Raw genomic sequence first — 13,500 nt, 5'->3', positions numbered from 1 at the left:
GAATACCCCTTAGAGAATGCAAGCATGCCCAACGTGTGCATGATTTGCTTGAAGAAAGTATGGTATACATAGGGTACAGTACTATACATTAATATTCAATTTCTCTATTCTTCAGTGTAGGTATCTGTGCAAGATCAAAGATGAGCTCTCATAAAGAAACGACAAGGAAATGTTTGACTGCTAATCGCAATCTTGTTACGTGATCACAGAATCAATTTTAGCATAGATCTCATCTACTATGCTTGCCAGCTCTGGGCTAAAAGTGAAAGACTGAAATGCCAGTAGCTGTACTGTATTCTACCTCACCCACTCTTCTTCATCATCATACTCTAGCATGACCAAATCACCCACTCTACCTTACCTCGCATACTTACTCTACCTCACCCACTCTAACTCACCCAATTCAACAGATTCATAGCATTTATGTATAAGCAGACAAGCATTAGCCTTACATCGGGCAGCTTAGATTAACCCCCCCACTCCTCCATGACCCCCTAAGTCGACCCCCAGAGCCATCCCTTGTTCATGTTCATGTGTCCTCCCACAATTGAAGATGGGGCGGGGGCTTCTACGATCACAAAAAGCGTTTCGCCAGCTGTGGCTGGAAGGTCAAAACAGGGAACTGGCTATTACACTCCAGGTCCAGAGCCCAACAGTCTGTGAAGCGGTGTAATGTTCCTTCCTTAGCTGCTGTGACTTTGTCGGCCATCAGGATCTCCCAAACCTTTATTTTGGCTGCCAGAAGCAGCTGCGTGAGCAGTTTGGCAGCGCGATCTGCTTTCGGGTAGCACTCCGGCCTTGACACTCCGGGCAAGATCACCTCTGGGTTCATGGCCAGCTTGCACTGAGTTATAACCTCAACAATGTGTATGACTTCCTCCCAGAAGGCCCGCGTTATCGGGAAGTCCCACCCCATATGGAAAAAGGTTCCACAGGCTCCACATTGCCTCCAACAGTTCGGATCTATGGATTTCTGAAAGTGGTGTAGGCGATCTGGAGGGTAATACCAGTGCTGAAGGAGCTTTAGTGCGCATTCCTTATTGGTTATGCATCTAGAGGCGGAGTTGATCCTAGTCCAAATGTCCACCCATGTTTTGTCATCAATGCCCTAGGTCTGCTTCCCATCTGGCCATGCACATTGGTTTGGTTGTCAGCATGTCATCCTGCAGTAGTTTTTAGAGTTTGGTAATCAGCCCCCGCCGCAAGCCATCTCTTATTGCGTGAAGGTCCCTCGTGCACCCCAGTTGAACCGCTGGTTGCGAAATCCAGTGCCTGATCTAGAGATAGGTAAACCTCTCCATTTCTGTCAGGTGGAAGCGGCTCTTTCATTCTTCTAAGGAGAGGGGGCACCATTCTTAAACAGCTGTGAAAGGGTTTGAAGTCCCCCCAGGCTCATCTGCTAATATTTGCTGTGTCCATTCCTGGGAGAAGTCTGGGTTCTGGAGGATTGTGGCAAGGGGGCCCAGGCCCTTAGGGAGCCTCTTCCTATGCAGGGCCCACACCCAAGTGTCCAAGGTGGTTCTGGTGGACGATAGGATTGTCGGCCAACGGCTGCGTGCCATGCCCGACACGTGTAGCAGTGAGCTCAGCCAAAGGGGGTGTTTAGCCTGTTCAATTCATGTCCGTTTTGGGGGCTTTATTTGCTTTGTCCAGGCAGTGGTGTTTGTTAGTTGAGCTGCTATATAATAATTAGAAAGATTGGGTAGACCCATACCTCCCCATTTGGCCGCTCCAGTCATGACTTTCAACGGGATTCTTGCCCTACCTCCTTTCCAGATTAATTTTTCGACAGCTGCTTGCTTCTGTAGCTGCATCAGGGGTTGTTTTGGGAGGTGGATGGGTAGGGTCGAGCATAAGTACAGGAATCTAGGCAAAAGGTTCATTTTACATGCTGTGACTCTGCACAGCAGGGATATTTCTTGTCCTTCCCATCTCTTCAAATCGGCCTCCAGTTCCTTGAACAAGGGGGGAAGGTTTGCTGACTATAGCTGTTTAGGGTCCGCAACAATGTGTATCCCAAGGTGGGAGAAAGATGTGTTGCTCTATTTTAGTGGGTATGTCGTTTGGAGATTGCTCATGAGATCTTTGCACATGTTCACACCTAGGGCCTCCGATTTGGTGTAATTAACCGCAAAACCTGCTACCTGTTCAAAGACTTCCAAGAACCCTAGGGCAACGGGAAGAGAAGTTTAGCAGCTGGTGAGGGAGAGCATCACGTCATCGGCGTATAGGGATATCTTAAATCGTTCTCCATTTATGTCCATCTCTGTTAGATTATCGTTCAAGCAAATTCTTTGTGCGAATGGCTCCATCATGAGGGTAAACATCAGTGGGGACAGCGGGAAACCTTGTCTTGTCCCACACGAGAGTGCGATTGGGGCCAAAAGCTTTTGGTTCACCCATAGGCATGTCTTTGGGACTTGGCAGTTGGGTAGTGTCATCTTGTGTAACAAAGGGCCGAACTGGAAATCCTCCAATGTGAGTCGCATGAAGGTCCAGTCCACCTTGTCAAAAGTTCGGCTTCAGATATGCAGGCATCAAAGAGGCCGCATCAAACCTTCCTGGAAGGAAAATTACACATTATGGGCCAATGATTAAATAGTTTTATTTGCCTGTTCAGACAGAGTGAGAGACTCACACGACCATCCCGTTTAGTAGTTGGACATGCCCCCTCTGTTTTTAGTTTTTGAGGTCCCACATGTGTGTTTTTAGTTTGAATTTCCCTTGGCGCCCATCTCACTTATTGGATCCACCAATGAAACTAGTTGGACCAGGTAAGGATGGTGTGCAGGCTGGAAGTAGGGCATCATGTGCTGAAGGAGTATCTAGAGTTGATAAATCAGTTCTCACAGGAGTGTACAAACCAAGGAAGTCTGTTGTGCTACAATTGCCCAATTCCAGAGCCAGACATGTAACAATACCTATCCCAATTCATACCATTTTTGGGTGATTTCCATTATTCTCAGACACTGTTCTTTCTACTCTCCTTGAATGCTCTCATGTATAATGTAGTGCTAAAATATAGCTGGAGACTAACATTTCTTCACTCAATGACTTGTAGAAAAGGAGATTTATCCTCAGGGAATTTATAAGATAAAATTGATGGGGTCTGGGATAATGAGCCCCTAGGAATTGATGTATTCATTAATTCTGTTGCTTTGACTTCCTTTGAGTAAACCTGCCTTTCAGGAATTATTTGCACCAAAGATGGTAATGATGTACAGCACACAGCAATATCTTGTCTGTCTCCCCTCATTGTTTGGTGCACCTCAATTATGAAATGTGATGGCATCCCAGGTCCCTGATAGAACTGTAGATGCCCATTTCAGTGGACTGTAGGCATAGTTTAAGGGGTGAAACAGCTTGTAATTTTTGGTGACAGGGGCTTTTTAGATGAAAGCGCCACCTCCATTCGAGTAGGTATTTTTGGACGTTTGTTAATTAACACATCAGATGGGGTTGCATTGCTTTTCTGTGTAGGTTATACACAGCTACTTCACAGCTTGACGGTGTGTAAATATTAAAAACCCTAAGCACACTTGGCTTTTTATTTATGTTTGCCAAACCCCTAATCTAATGGAAACTTTACAATAATTGCACTTGCCTGTTCAGCCACACATGCTGTCTCACCAATTCAGGCTTAAAGGACCTGCAATAAGCACTACAGGGCCTTCTTTACCGCTGGTCCCACCTTGTTTCCGGGTTTACAGGTTTTTACTTCTTCATTTTGTCTTCCTCTTGGCTAGATGTAGAAGCGTAGTATAGTTGTCCCCTGCAAAATCAGTGGAGGATGGGTGCTGTGACACTCTTTCATGCTCCCAGCATATACAGCAATACTAGCCTGCACCCCCAACTGTGAATGCTGACATGACAGTTTGCCTTTAGAGTACTTCACTTCCTCTACAACACAACAATGTCAAGTGAATGCTCAGACTCTCGGCACAGTGATAACAGCCTGCACGCCCAGCTGCAAGATGTGTATCCGGTAAAACAGAATCCTCAGCATATATATTCTAGCTGATAGGGAAATCAACATCTCTGATGCCTTGTTGGATCATCCAACGCCTCAGTTCTCAGTCCTCATCTAAAGTGAGGCCTACATGAGCAAGATGGGCCTGACACCTATCTGTACAGTGCTCAGTGCTTAGGAGTAAAAACAAAGAAGCACTTACAATGCAATCCCCCTGCCAGCAGAAAATAGCCACCTTCACTGGTAGGGCTAAGGGAGAACATTGATGGGGTCTGGGATAACGAGCCCCTGGGAATTGTTGTATTTACTAATTATGACATGTTCACCTCCTTAGGGTAAACCCCCCTCTCAGGACACGTTTCAGTGTGTTGAGGGCACAGTTTTGGGGGTAAAATAGTGAAGTGTCATCATACTTCAGGTAAGTCACTTTGGAGGCAAGGATGAGTCTGGAGGCAAGAGGTACAAAATGAAGCCTGTTACAGGGTAAAGATAAGGTTAGAAGCAGTAGAGCAGTGGGTTAGCATCCACCCAGGTTTACCTCCCATCCTGATACCTAGAACCTACATGTTCTTCAGGTTCCATTACTCACATAGCATTCTCATTATAGAGACAGTGACTGCAGTAGGTGATGAGCATACTACACATCTCCCTTCCTATAAAATTGAAAATGATACACAGTTGACCATCACCCATTATCTTGACACAACCCACACATGCAAAAACAACAACCTCATCCACTCTAGGTGTACTCAAAAATGTACATCAATAAACTCAAGACTCTCAACACAATAACAATACTACACCTGCCTTACCAGCCTGCCACACTGTTGACCATAAGTCTGCCACACTCACACACAAACCCACTAACAAGCAATGCAGACAACTTTATCGACCATCATACACACTGAACCTCCTTTTACCTGGAGCTGCCACCTCCAGTTCATTGGTCTGCCACTCCCAAGCACAACATTTACACCCGAGCCTGCTGTACTTGACCAAGCATTACTAACGTTCAGAAAACCAGTCACAACAGACGTAAAGATGTTACCAATAAATGTGGACAAAAAACACCTAAGAAGCCAGTCAAGCATATCACACACCACCTCTCCTTACAGCACATATAAAAGATGAGCAAAAGATCACTCCCAAGTCAAAGAAAACACTTAACACATGCGCATGCAGAGAAGCGGCCCAACAATGGGCAAACATATGAACCACATGCCAGCATCTGAGGTGAAACCAAAACAATATTTGGTAGGCGGATTCTCACTTTTATGTACTAAAAAACAATTAGCACCGCCATACCTTGACAATTCGTACCCGTATGTAAAGATATGTGTAACCAAAATGTACAAAATGTACCATAACTCCAACCACACTTCCAGAGCGTTGGTGCTGGAACCTTACCTCACAAACTGACCTCTGCACCATCAGTGTCAGAAGTCCCATTCAATACCCACACATGTTCACAACAACACAGAATTAATCAGGTGCAATCTACTTTTAAGTTAGTGCATAAATGTGGGTCAGCTACTCCCAAAAGGTACACTTCTAAGCGGAGCACACATTTTGCATGCATGCATACTTTTAACATGTCTTAAACTATGTAGTTATTATGATATTAGTATGATCACATCTTAAGTTTTAGTATGTCCATTTCAAAAAGAGAATGCACATATATATTATGTCTCCTAGTTTGGCTCCATGGGCAAACTCCACATGTATGCCTCACATTAACCTATACCCACAGACTGGATTCTCCATATTTCACTTGCCCATAATGGACACTCTCACACATATGCGCCTAATGTTAATCTGGGACGCATTGCGTCTCCTTGTGTCTCGAATTTCACTTCTTGCTATCGCACTCTTCATTAAAATATGGGCAACACACCTGACCAGCATGTGAGCCACAACATAACTCTGCATGCAAGACTACACTTATAGCATGCTCTAATAGCATGCACTTATAATGCACCTTATAAATAGTTTTGTAAAGCATCAGTTGGTAGAGGGGTGGTGCTCTGTCAGTGAACACAAAATGCATAGATAAACATCCCAAAATGAAATAAAACATTTCTAAATCCTATTGAGGTATTTTACACAATAATAAATAGCGAACATCATTATTGAACTCAATTATCAAGTGCATGACATATTTGCTCATAATTAAGAAACAAAATCACTGATTTCATCGTGGAACATCTTAACCATTTTAAACACACCAGAAATCTGCTAAAGGGTTACTTCTTATTGTAGTTCACTGCCATACCAAACTTCTAGTCTCCCAAATCGATGAATGATTTTGCTAAAAACCGCAGCAATTGTAAATGCGAACTACGTTAGCTGTATCTCAACTCTACAGCCCCCAGACCCCTCACAATTGTTGCATAGTGCTGAAAACTCACAGCGGTAGCTGAAGCAGCAAACTGCAGTTAATCATTTTGAGCCAAGACCGATCTGCGGCATGTCGCGAAACGCCGTGCTTAATCTGACAAAGTGTCTTGTAAATCTGCACTCTGTCCATCTGGTACTGCTGTTAATAACATTACTTAAAACTACCTTTGCTGTAAAGGAAAACACCTGACGCGTGCTTTCATACTGCTTGCCATAACACTCTTCTCCACGGATGCCTGCTGCAGATGCCTGACTAATGTCAATAAATGTGCCCTATGAATTCGACAGTGCAGCAGATGTCAAATCCCATACACTGGCACACAATGTCCCCATTAAAGAAAGGACCATGGCCTGCGCAAGTCCAGTTCAATCTCTCTACATATAACGGGAATCAGAACTTCCTCATACCACACTAACAGGTCTTCGCCTACTGCAGCATTTCCAGTGCCTTTTCTGTAGAGATAATGTGACGTAACTACCTTAGAATGCATGGATTGTATATACTCGCCAACAGCTCTGCCATGGTAGAACGCTGAAAGGATGCTTTTTCACCGGACCCTCCTGCCAACCACCAACATCATTATTGGCTTGGAGGTAATGGAACCGCACAGCTCCCTCCCTGCTCACCAACTGCCACCCAGGAACTCCGCCACTCGGAGCGCTGCACTCTAAGTGTGCAACAGTGCACTCTACCCACTCAGCTCCTGCTGAATCACGGCATCCTTCCGTATTCCATGTGCATCGCATGGGGTACTCCGCTCCTGTGCTCAGCTGGGCACAAAGATGCAAACTCGCTCCGAGGTAATGGAGCAGCCATACACTGACTCTGGGACTGCAAATCCCAGTGCACCCCTCTCATTGAACACACCAGCACTCTGACAGGGCACTCTGTTGGCCACAGAGCACCGTCATCAGGAGCCTGGTACTACTCAAGCTCTGGGTGTGCTACAGGTTTGTTTCTCCACATTGCACTCCTGTGGACCCTTCCCAACTTCACAGCTGTCAGTGCAACATTGACATGACTCTGGGTGCCAGTACCTTAACATTTTAATGGATCACAGCTTTCCAAAGGTCCTCATCTTCTTCAACTTGACAGCCCATGGGTCCACAGTAAGGACCAACTCGTCACCAAAATGAAGTGTCATCATACTTCAGGGGAACCACCTTGGAGGCAAGGATGAGTCAGGAGGCAGGAGGTACAAAACGAAACTTGGTATATTATGTTACAGGGTAACGATAAGGTGGGAATCAGGAGAGCAGTGGGTTAGCATCCACCCCGATTCACCCCATCCTGAAGTCCCTTCAACTGTCATACCTAGAACCTACTTGCTCTTCAGGTTCCATTACACATATAACATTTGAAAATAGAGATGAACACACTACAAATAGCGTGTCATTTTTCTTGGAAGGGGCTTTTTAGATGAAAGCACCACCCCCATTCGAGTTGGAATTTTTGGGGGTTCATTAATTAGTACATCAAGTGGGGTTAATGCCACAAAAGAATGGTAGTGTTTTTCTATGTAGGTTATTCACTGCTACTTCGCAGCTGGAGGGCATGTTAATACTAAAACCCGTAAGTGTACTTTGCTTCTGTTTTTCAAGATCCGGAATCCAACGCAACTTTACAGAAATTGCACTTACCTGTTCAGCAAAAGCGTAGTCTCACCAATCCAGGCTTAGAGGACCTGCAGTAAGCGCTTAGGGGCCTTCTTAACCGCTGGTCCCACCTTGTGCCCGGCTCGCAGGTCTTAAGTTTTTCATTTTCTCTTCCTCCTGGCTAGACGTAGAAGCCGATTGTATTTGTCGACTGCAGAATCAGTGGAGGATTGGTGCTGTTTTCTTTTGGGTACAGCGGGTACATGCAGCAATGTAAAGGTGTTGCCATTTAGGCCATTCCCTCTTTCCCCATATCCATCTCTCAGCTGATCCTGGTCAGGATGGGTACCATTTCGAGTTGAACAAATATCTGATCATTTCTAAGGGGCGAGGTCCAAAATAGAAAGGTGAAAAAAGGCATGAGAGATGCAGGAGAAATGATGAGGATGGACGTTTAAGAGGGCATTGGGAGTCAGCAGGGCAAAGGGACAGCAGCCATGCAGAAGATAAAAGAGAATACAATTAAGAGGGAAACTTGATCGATTTAAGTTGTCTCTGCAGTACCAATTCTGGTTTCCACCATCATGCTACTTGATCAAAATCAAATGAACTTGCTATGCTCTCCCGGTCCTCCACATTTGGTATCTTGAGGAGGACACTGCCGACAGACCTCACTGGTCAGCTATCTTCCTTCTTCTCCCACAGTATTTTGAGAAAACGCGTGCATCTGAAAAATATAACTAGATTAAATCAGTAAAGCGTCTGAGCCTTCCTGATGAAGGCAATGGTCAAGACTCCCTATTTACATTGCCTACTCAGGGATGCAGCGGGTGGAGGGGGTGCACTCAGAAGGTGAGTCTTTCTATATTCCAGGTGCAATATATCAAGGAATCAACACTAAATGTGAGTTGATGTGGGAAAACATACTATTGGTCTGAGTAACCCACTTGAGATACAGAGAGAATCTTTCTGATGTGAAGAGCTATTGGTTTTGTAAGAGCTTTTTGAGTTATTTTCGTGGAATTGAAACAAAAGTTTTTACGTATGTTAAAACTGTAGATTTTTCAATAAAAATAAAAATAAAAAATAAAAAATACAGAGAGAATCCTTGAGGCTCTAAATAGAAGAGGGGACCTGGAATATAAGGGGAAAGGATCATAATATGATTTAAAAAAATGTATAGCCAGAGGTATGTAAGTGGGCCTTCGACATCCATTTAAGCAAAATGTTTTGAGAGCCCTCCAATGCAAAGGAATTTATTGGAAGTGAAGTGATTACCTACATGTGGGTTACTGAGAGAGTGGTTGTGATATGCCTCAATCCATTGTTATGATGATAACTCCCACAGCTCTCTCTGAAGATCAAATATGTCAATTACAGTCAACAGCAAAAAACACTACCTCACCCTCATTCAAACCTGGGTGTTGAGTGTACGCCTGAACCTCATCCCAATGAAGAAAGAGCACATGCTCTTTAGAGTCAAAATCAAATGCACCGAAGTCCAGAAATGGCTTGTAGAAACGTGCTGGCTTCTCACTGCAGCTCACCCCTACAGCAAAGGCCTATGCTTTCAACATTGACTATGACTTCTCCTTTAAAATTCAAATTGCAAAGACAGTGGCTTCACCCCTTTTCAGAATAATGCCCCTAATCCCCACCAAGTGATCTCCAAGTTGGATGGTGAAAACCTCCTACTTGCAGGGCTTCCAGGCACAACCTTGGCCCCTGTGAAAGTTGCCTATCAAGCTGCAGCATGTCTAATTGCAGTACTGAATACATTTTACCTCACGGACCAACAAACAAGGAACCTCAATGGTTACTCCTCCAAATTCATATTGCCTTCAGGATGACATGCAAAACTGACAAAGCACTGATGCCTAAGTCACTGTGCTAGCTGGCTGAGAAAGCCTGTTTTGCAGGAGGCATAAAACCACAAGCTGAAGCCTCGCATAATCCAATTTAGGAAGAGCAAGAAGGGGAATATGAGAAAGCAAGCATTCTCCAGCTGTCTTGACACATGCTGTAACAAGGTAATTATAAATATCATTAGCACCCTGCGGAGGGGGGCAACCAATCAGGGGGCTAGGAACGCAGGTTGATACTGGCGATCTAGCCCATGTTTCAAGCTGCGTGATGGCCATTTCCCCCGCCGGCCATCTTCCACCACACTCTGTACTCATTTGTATCAATGCACCGTCCCCACTTACCTCATTGCAGCAGTGGCGAGTGCCGTGGCCACAGCTGATGCTGCTCATTCCTCTCCGCCCTGTTTGGCCACCATAGAAATGGAAGAATGGCTCCACACTGAGCCCCGCCTTCCTTTTCCATGGCAGTCATGTTGGAATAGTATTTTTTTTACATGAGCGGAACGCTGCGAGGCAACCCGTTCACGGAAAGAAAATACTGTAAATGTGCCCTGTCCCAGCCGATAGGACGGGTGCTAATAGTGTTAACCACCCTTTCCAAGGGCTGGAATGGTTGGTAACGGCCCGGTTTCCGAGTTAATGCCCATAACGAGTGCTTAATGCTTAATTACAACTCCATTCCATCCCTCTTCAAGTTCAGGTAGAAACAGAGGTTCCTGATGTCTAAGGGACACTACAGCAATATCTTTAGACATGCAACTGACTACAATGACGTCTTCCCTTACCTAATATTTCCATAGGATCGACTATGTTCTCCATCCTCTACCTGTATGTACGTGTATGTGATTAGATTATATTGTCTGAACCTTTCTCTGAAGCAATAGAGCACAGTGCAACATGGCGCTACATTATTAGGGTAGAATTCAATTGATAAAATTAAAAGGGTAGACTATCGAGGGCACACTTGGAAGGTCAAGGATAGAAGCCTTACAGAGGATTGTGTTTTAGAGAGGAAACGGCGAACCCATTCTTGAGTTCAGTGTGAATCTGCAGACCTTCCAAACTGCACTTTAGATTACCTGGGTATGCCTCAGGACACTCTATGTTGCCTCGTCCTGTGAGAGAGGAAGCTATGTTCAATGTCATTACCTAACTACTTCTACATTTTTTATATATTTTCTATTCTATCAAAGGTGACATGGCATTAATCTGGTTTTATCGGAGTCATTAGCACAAGTGTTCACTTTGATGAATAAAATCACTAACTTTATTTTTCAGACCTTTAAGTACAATATAATTGCAAGAAGATATCCACATTAAAAAGAAACACCACATTTGTGCGGTTCCATTGCATATAAGCAATCATATAACCACTTGCTGGCCGCATGAAAGGGCTAAATGGCTAGCCTAACTCTGTAACACAAAAAATGGCAAGTGGGTGGGGGCAAACCAAATATTCCATGGTGACATGGTGAAGGACTGTTGCCATTCCCCACTGGGACAGGAAAGGGAACAAGTATTCACATCTGCAGAGGGCACCAATCACTTCAACATAGACGTCTAAAGTAGTGTCGTTTTTTCAACACATGGGGCCTCATTATGAGGTTGGCGAATGGGTTTACCGGCACCGGTAATGGTGCCGGTAAACACATTCCGCCCTATTACGAGGTTCCCTTGCGGGACCCGCACAGAATGTCTTGTCAGACCAGACGTCCTTTGCGGGTCCTGCAAGGGGACCAAGGAGCTAATAACGGGCCTGTTATTAACGGGCCCGTTATTAGCTCCATCCCCATTCCCATTGAGCCCTATGGGGGCACGAATGGGAATGGGGAATGGTTTTTTGAAAGGGGACTTACCGGGTCCTCCAAGTTTGGAATGACCCAGTAAGTCCCCATTCAGGGAACACGGGCCCGGACATGATTTTGGAGGTAGCCATGGTGCAAATAGCACCATGTCTGCCTCCAAACTCGTAATGAGGTCCATTGTTTTGAAAACAATTGAAAACACATCTGGGTTTGCTAATCCACACAAGTCTCACAATATGAATTAGGACCCCCCCCCCCCGCCCCACAACAACCCCCACCAGATTAGGCCATACCATGACCTCAACACCACAGGTCTAACAGTTGTCTGTTCTTCGTTATGTTTCTCTCCTATTTCTCTCACTTTCTCTCTCTCTCTCTCTCTCTCTCTCTCTCTCTCTCTCTCTCTCTCTCTCTCCCTCTCTCTCTCTCTCTTGCTCTCACTTTCTCTCTCTCTCTCCCCTCTCTCTCTCTTGCTCTCACTTTCTCTCTCTCTCTCTCTCTCTCAAGTAGACCCCCTGCATTCATTGTGCAGTTAGTTTCAAGGGGAGGCATGTGAAAGTGGAAATCACTGAAGTATGTGTTACATAGGCACAGGAATAGACAGCCATTTTCTTAAAGTTAGACTTGACATGACTAGCACAACTGCAGTGTGGCTAAATGCTAGTGTTTCTGTTGGGGAAAACTTAACAATATTAGTTATCAGGAGGAAGAAGTTATGCCTGGTCACGTTAAATCAGGAGGTTAAACAAAGTTTATTAACTTTTTAACAATTTGGCCAAAATGATCTTTAACGAGGATCAACAATGGGGCTGCAAATGGGAGTTGAATTGTGTATGTTCACATGTCTTTTATTGCTTCATGCAGTGACTCAACAGAATCTGGGTGAATGAGCCCAACCCTACGTGTGTGGTAGTGGATTCTCCAGTATCCACAGAGTGAGTTACAGGTATGTATTGTGTCTAAGGAAATCAATACAAGTCTATTTTCAAAATCAAAAATCCTCCTGGGTTGGGGTGATGGCCCCACATCCGTCCATCCTAAAAGAGCATGGATGGTGGAGTTCATATGGTGTCAGCGCTCGCATGTACAAGCAGCCTCTTCTGTGTTTATGCCATGTCCCAAATCAGCTGAGACGTACAATTTAAGCGGTCTTCGCCCATTCTCCTGGAGATACACTGGGGCACAGATTAGTATTATATTCCAGTTATAAAAGAAATGTACTAAATAACCTCCCACGCTGTAGGACATGCACGTGGCTCCTCTAGTCACTGAAGGACAAGACGTTCATATCATGGACTGATGCAATAGATTAATGAGGAAGCCAGTGTGATCAGATCACTCAGATTAAAAGCGGCAATGATGTAATCAATGGTTCGCCTGGGGCTCCAAATTGTTCTAACCAATACTTCACAAATTGTTTTTCAAGTGCCCCAGTGAAATCAATGCTTTATGGGTACAATAGAAGATGACACCGCCCATTAGCTCGCAAGCGCAGACATTGATATACAAGCAAGTTGACACACCATTTGTCATCATTTAAAGTGGAGACACGTAGAAAATAGACGACATGGATAAAAACTATCAGTTCAAATTGTTTTTCTCAAACGCTTTCTCCACATGAATCGTTTGCACCAGAATCGTCAGTTGCGGGAAACAGTTGATATTAGCAAAAAAACATTCGCAGTGACATAGAAACACCCACGTGGCTCATCTCGTTTACAATCACTTTTTTCATTAGGGTCTGGATTCAGGAAAGAGTAGCTAATTCGCCATTGCTATTGTCCAGATGACATGGCCATGGAGACTAACAAAGAACGTGTCTAGTAAACAATCAGAAGCTGCTGGCTGTGCTGCAGGGCTCGCATTT

The sequence above is a fragment of the Ambystoma mexicanum genome, chromosome 4p, assembly GCF_040938575.1.
Source record: "Ambystoma mexicanum isolate Mex_15411 chromosome 4p, UKY_AmexF1_1, whole genome shotgun sequence".
Classification (NCBI taxonomy): Eukaryota; Metazoa; Chordata; class Amphibia; order Caudata; family Ambystomatidae; genus Ambystoma; species Ambystoma mexicanum.
Note: the sequence above shows the minus strand (reverse complement) of the source record.